This window comes from Corvus kubaryi, unplaced genomic scaffold (assembly GCF_017639235.1).
Source record: "Corvus kubaryi isolate FWS band 111438036 unplaced genomic scaffold, C.kubaryi_AGA036_p1.0 37391, whole genome shotgun sequence".
In the NCBI taxonomy this organism is placed as follows: domain Eukaryota; kingdom Metazoa; phylum Chordata; class Aves; order Passeriformes; family Corvidae; genus Corvus; species Corvus kubaryi.
Window position 1 is genome coordinate 7501424 of NW_024581130.1, and position 6638 is coordinate 7508061.

The following is a 6638-nucleotide window of genomic DNA, read 5'->3' on the forward strand; positions in this document are numbered from 1 at the left end:
GCTCTGTTTCCTCCTAACAACAACTCACTTTTAACAGTGTAAGCTAAGCAAGGAAACATGGAAATATGGTCTCCCTGATCTCACCTGATCTATCTGCTGTTAGAGATGCAAACAGCAGCCTCGGGTCTGCCAACACGGGAGCAGGCATAAAGATATCTCTTGGGAGCAGGACCAAACGTCTGGAATATATAAAGCAGAAGTCCCATCAAAATTCAAAGTAACTGAGGTTCCGTGTAGATACAGCACTGCCAGCAAGAGCTGGATGTTTATTTCAAGTTAAGATTTATTATTCTGTGGTAGGAGGGCTACCCAGGGTACTCTTGCAGTGAAAGGAAATGAACTTTGTTAAAGGACTCTGTTGCCAGTTTACGAAATCAGCCCCATGTTCCTCTGACAATAGTGTACACATGATGAAAAGAATATGGCTTGTGGCTGAAGATGATCAAACATCAAATAATTCCAGCTCCTAGAGTAAACTAAATCCTTTTGCTGACCTGTGTAGAACATCACTCTAAACCTGGTGAACAACTCCCTTCCATGAGCTTGCCAGAGAATTTGTACAGAGAGAGGAAGTTTGTTCTATGAGACAAGGCAAAGGAGGAGCATTCTCCAACCCACACATGCTCCCTTCCCTTCTCTTCCCTGAGTTTCCACAGACGACCACAGCAGAAACTGGTGGAAGCATAAAAGGTAAATGTCTCTGATACCTGAAGGGCTGCACACAGGCACACTGACCAAGTAAGTACCTGTGTCACAGTGAAGAAGGAACTTGAAAGCAAGAAGGAAGCAGGAGAAGTAGAAATGTTTTCACATTGATGTGAAGCAGATGCCAACACACAAAAAGGGAATGTTGTGATAAAACAAACTGGGATGTGGGACTCAGCTGATCACCATCAGAGTAAGGATTGAGGGGGAATGCTGACACAGCAAAATCTGCAGGAAGTATTAGGGTTGGGTGATAAAATGCATGGGACTTGCCAGTTCTTGTAAAGCATTTTACTGAACTAGGCATCTGTGCTGTGTGCCCTCTCATTGCTACACAACTGCCTGGACCTAAATTAAATCACTATGGCACTTCTGCCATGTTAAACGGTGCGAGCAGGTACTCTCAGGCCACATAAATTCAGTGAAGTAGTGTTTTGGGTGTCCCTGCACAGCTTTATTTGTGATCAAAGGGTATGGTGTTGTGGGGGAGAAATACTTCCAGACAGATTTAGACTTTTACTCCAAAAATCTGTTCAGACTGAGGTATTGTAAAAACTGCCCAGTGTATTGCCACGGGGCAAGATTGCCTTGTCACTCTGTAGCAACCCCTGTCTCGCCTATATGGAGCAGCAGTTTTAGTTCAAAGGGATCCAGGTCCATTCTCTTTCCCCATTTACATGAAATGGGACTAGAGTGGAGCGTGGCAGCCTATTAACAGTGCCCCACAGCACTGCAAGAGTTCTGCCTAGAGAGTGAAGGACACCGTGTCCAATTGAAATTACAGAGGAATTTGGGGTAGGCAGAATGTAATTACACAATTGGAATTTAAACTGTGAAATTAAAAGGAAATATTCAAGGATGAAGGGGCAGAGAGAATCCCTAATCTCCAGCCAGGCTAGGCTGTGTGACAGAAAAGTCCCTTTCTGAAGAGGGAATAAGCAAAGAGCTGTCCTGGAAGAAAGGGAGGTAGAGAATAAAGACAATGTTTTCAAAAGCACCCTAACTCCAGCTGTGTGTTTGTTTCAGAGGCTATGTCTATTCTACAGAAAACCTTGCGGTTGCTAAAAGGCATCAGATGTGTCCCTCTTGGCCCCCTCTTCAGTGAGGTCAAAAAGAATTTGGTTCCTCATGTAAGCAGCACCAAAGCATTCCCAAGGTCTACAGCAGGAAGCGTGCTGTACAACTGGTCGAAAAAAGGAGTTCAGCCCCGGTTTTCATATAGGTACAAACCAGAATGTGCCCTTCTACCCGAGTTTGCCACACAGCTAGCACTCTTGCTTTAGTATCTGAGCTTTTCCCAAGTTTTAGTTAATAATCATCCTAACAAAAAATAGCTATTTTTAAGGGTTTTCCTGTAGTAAGAGGAGGAAGAGAAAACCACTGAAAGCAGATCTGTGACAGTTTTGAGTGGCAACTTGAATCAGGCAATTTCAAATCCCACTCCTTAGAGATCTGAATCAAGTTGTAGGACCTCATTGTTGTCCCTCTTAGAGCAGAGAGGCAGGTAAAGATGGAGCCAGCCTTGTGGATCTCTGGGAGAGGAACAATAACTGCTGAACAGGGTCCTTCAGTCAAGGCACAACAGAGAGAACTGGGGGCTCATCTTTCTGGGCTGCCCAGCTACACATGCAACCGAAGACAAGTTCCTTAATTTCTCTGCTTTAGTTTAATATTGCTAAAAAAGCACAGCAATAATTCCCTAAATCTTCAAAGCTGGTGACTTGTAAGATGTGACTGGTTAAAATTGGAGGGTTCAGAAGCTGCATTGATGACAACTATTGAAATGCATACAAAAAACTGAGCTAGAGCTAAAGTATGTGCAGCCAAAGCAGCAGAGAGTGAGAAACAGATTGAACAACCCACCTGAAAAGATAAGTGTCCTTTTAGTGATTATGTCTCCCTTTTCTGAGGATGTGTGAAGGTTCTGAATTACAGGAGGTTTTTTTAAATATGAAAATGAAAAATATGCTTCTTTTTGTCCATGCTCCATTTCATATCTCCAAAAAAGCAGTTAGCTGTACTTGGGAGGGGCAGAGTATTATGAGATGGTACAACTTTCCTGCTATAATTTTATTATCTTTAGGATTCAGAGGAGTGGCGACAGCTCTCAGAAATAAGAGATTCAGGGTCATCCTTTCTCCAATCCAGAGACAACAGAATAAGGTCAGAACCAAAGGCAGAAAGCAATCTGGTCAAAGGCAGCCAGAGGAGTGTGCAGGGGAAAAAAACAGCCAATATATGCAGTGGACAGTCTCCATTTCTCTTCTGCCGTTCGTGCTCAGCACTCACAAGGTGCGTAGGAAGGAGATCTGAAGAGAGGGAAAAGCATAACCCTGGAAAGAGACAGTACTAGTGGGTCCCAAGCCTTGGGGACAAGGGTGGGCTCTTTTCCACGCTTGGAAACAGGAGGAGGGTGGGGAGCAATGCAGGAGAGAAAGGAAAAACAGCTTTGTGGTTAAAGTACTGAACTGCACAGCCTCAGAGCACCTAGGTGCAAGTCTGTGTCCCACTAATGTCGGCTGTGACACTGGAGGGACTATGCACAGTCTTTCCATTGCTTTTCTTCACTTCTCAATCAAGAAGGTACTAATCCTATTTTTCCCTCATTCTTTCCCTGCCAGCTCTCTAAATTGCAAGCTTTTTGAGACGCAGTGTCTTTTGCTATCGATAGCATGTTCAAAAAATAATGCTGTACCAGGGAGGCTGCCTGTTGCTCTATCAGGCTGAGTATGATGATGAGAAATAGGAAACAGACAGAAACACACACGATCCCTTTTCCTGGTCTTAAAATCAAGAGTCAAACACGGTTAGAAGGGGAAAAGGGATTTTACCTTGGTATTTATTTTATGGATCCTTAGGTGCACACGTCCAGGTCGAATGCACTGAAATGCACACCGCAATGCACACCCCCAACAGATCTGGTATAACATTATAGGTGTTACTAATTAGCATAGCTATCAAAAATTCCCCAATGAGAGGCTCGAATGAGTCCCCCTCCCCAAGGAAGCTTCCCCTGGATGGTTCTATCTCAGTTTACAGAATGTGTTCTGGAGAGGACCTTGGGGTCTGGGGCACACTGATCCCTAACTACAAAGCTTCTAAAATGTTTAGTCTCCTAGCTGAACAGACAAGTCCAAGAATGTAGGCAAAAAGCACTAAGAATATAGAAGTTATAAAAAGGTATAACGGGTGTAAAAGAAAAGGCAAAAAATCTTCATGGCATCACACAGATAAGTTTAATTAAATGTGAGACAATCTGCGCAGTCTCCAAGTGAAAGGAATACAGAGGTTTGGGGGAGGTATGTGTGAAACATCAGGGGCAAAGAATGACTGCTTTGAGGAAGAAGCCTCTAAGTATCTGGAAGACCAAAGGGAAAGCAGAAACAAACGCGACTCTAGTAACAGGCCCTCCTGGAGGAGAGAAATCTGATGTGAAGAAAACAGGATAGAGAGAAGGGGGACATCGCGTGAGAAAAGCAGCATCTGGGATTCACATCTGAGTGGCACAGTGGAATTGGAGCAGAGCAGATAAGTTTGCTCTTAATTTCCCTATACACTAGAGCTGTTTTGTGAAAAGGATAATTTTCTTCCCAGTGTGCTTTTTGCTTAAATACTGTGATTTATGTTTCTTTTGCTCCCTGCCTTCTCACCTCATGTTTCTTTTGTCCTCTGTCTGCCTACCTTAAAAAAAAATTGTCTGTGAAACACCACTGAATTAATTCTAGCAGGAGATAGAAAATTCAGAAGGTCACATAGCAATCATAGAAAATTTGGGGTTATGGGCACCAGTCAAGCAGGCCAAGGAGGGCTAGGAATTAAATAGCAATTAAGAGGTATCTGATTCAACATCAAAACAATGGACACAGATATGGTGCAGAACTTTTAAAGATCCTCAAATACTAATTTTTCCCTTTACATGTGGTGTTGATTTTGAACACTCTATTGTTTTTCACTGCCAGAAAATCTTTTTAAAGCAAAATCCCTGTGAGAAGCGATTCTCTGTGGCTGACGAGTCCAGCCAGAGAATGCAATCACAAGGTCCTGCTTGCTGCTCGCTGTTCGCTGTTTTGGGCTCTGTTTCAGCACACTCTTCGCCATCAGTTTGAGCCTGGTCTCACTGACTGCAGCTGAACAACCAACTTTCTTACTTATGTCTTTTTGTAAAATGAATCCAGAGTGCTCAGCTCCTCGTAGGACTAAGCTTTGTATCATCTTTGTGTCCAATTATCTCAAATTTCAAGTATTTTCAGCAAGTTGTTCATGAGTAAGATACCAATCAGGCACTATGCAGCACTCACAATTGAAAGAGAGGTAAAATTTATCTGATAAATTATTCATCACTAATGATTTGGCCAGCTTTCCTGGATATATAGCCACAGGGATGTATGACACCTTGGGGAAGGCATCAGATAGAGATGCATTCAAAGAAAACTAGAGGAGAGGATGCAGACATAGATCTAGACTAATCTTTACAGGGAGAGGGAGAGCACCTATGCGGCCTGACTGAATTAAGTCCTCTTTATAGGTGGTCAATTAGAAAACACAGAGCAGATTAATAACTACCAGAAAACAACGACAAAAAGAAAAAAAAAACCAAAGCAAAAAACCAAACCACTAGCAACTACTTGTTTTCAGACATGTTCTCTGTGGCAGCTGTGGTTTCCAGCTAAGTGTGCAGAAGCTGAGCGAGAGCAAAGGCTAAATCAGGTGTGGTAATGGGAGCAAATTCTCCCCGCAAGAAGCTGCTGGTATCAGGGAAGAGGTTACTGGGAAGTGGCATGCTGGACTGAGAAGAGTCTTTGGGTGAGATAGGGAGATACTGGAGAGAATATTCAGCGTAGGCAGGATTAGAGCTGTGCAGAGTGTTAATCTAGGCAGCCCTTTCTCTACACCTTTATCTGTCCTGGTGCAGCCCCTGTGTGCTGCAGTGCTGGTATAACCTGGCCATAAAACTGGATTAACTGGCCCGCGAGGATCATGGCTGAACTGAAGAGGAGCACGACAATATGCCTTTGTTTACATGTTCGCCCCTGCGAGAGCAACACAGATCTTCAGGAGACAAAGTGCTTAATTGCTGGTTTAGAGTGTCAGCAGATGAATGTGCATGAGTAGAACTGGTGTTAGGGGAAGGTTTTTGCTCTTTCACACTGCAGTCCATTTCTGCTAGTGTTTTCTGCAGTAACAAGAGGTTATTTTATAGGATGGCAAGAAAAAAAATCCCATTACCAGAGGAACTTATTTTTAAATAAAAATGACAAAATTACCTTTCTGATTCACCCCTTGGAGATACACCCTGCTGTCTCCCTTCTTCAGCCTTTCCTTTTTGGCTCTTTCCTACCAATGAAAAAAATCAAGTGGCTGTCTCTGATACGACTCCTAATTTCTTCAGCAACAGCATGCAAGAACAGATCCCTGACAGTTCCTCTTACTCCACAATGTTTTGCACCCCAGAAGAAAATCCGGCTTGGACTCTGACCCATCTGAGTTAATGACTTTTGGAAAACGTTACGACCGTGTCCTTAATGAATGCCATTCTATACCAGCCTCCTTTCTTTTTCTGGAAGTACATTACAAAGCTCAGGGATAACGTGTATGTATGCATTATTAAGAATGTGAGTAAGTTTTATTTCTACTCTGCCAAATCTGTCAAGAATTAACAAAGTTTTGCCGCTCTGGCTGATTGCTCGTCCTGATTTGGAAGCTTTGAATCTAAAGCTAATTTTATTTGTTGGTCCCTCTGGTTTCATATTTACTCCCCTTTAACGAGGGAGGCATGAAACCCGACTCCCCTTCCAGAACAATTTGATGTGAGAAGTGTAAGAGGATAAAACATTTGAGAAAAGCACCCCAGGAGCATTGGGTTGCCCAGGAAGAGGGAATGTTGGGGTGGGGTTTTTAGAACAGAGGAGGATTGCTTCCGTGCAATCGCTCTT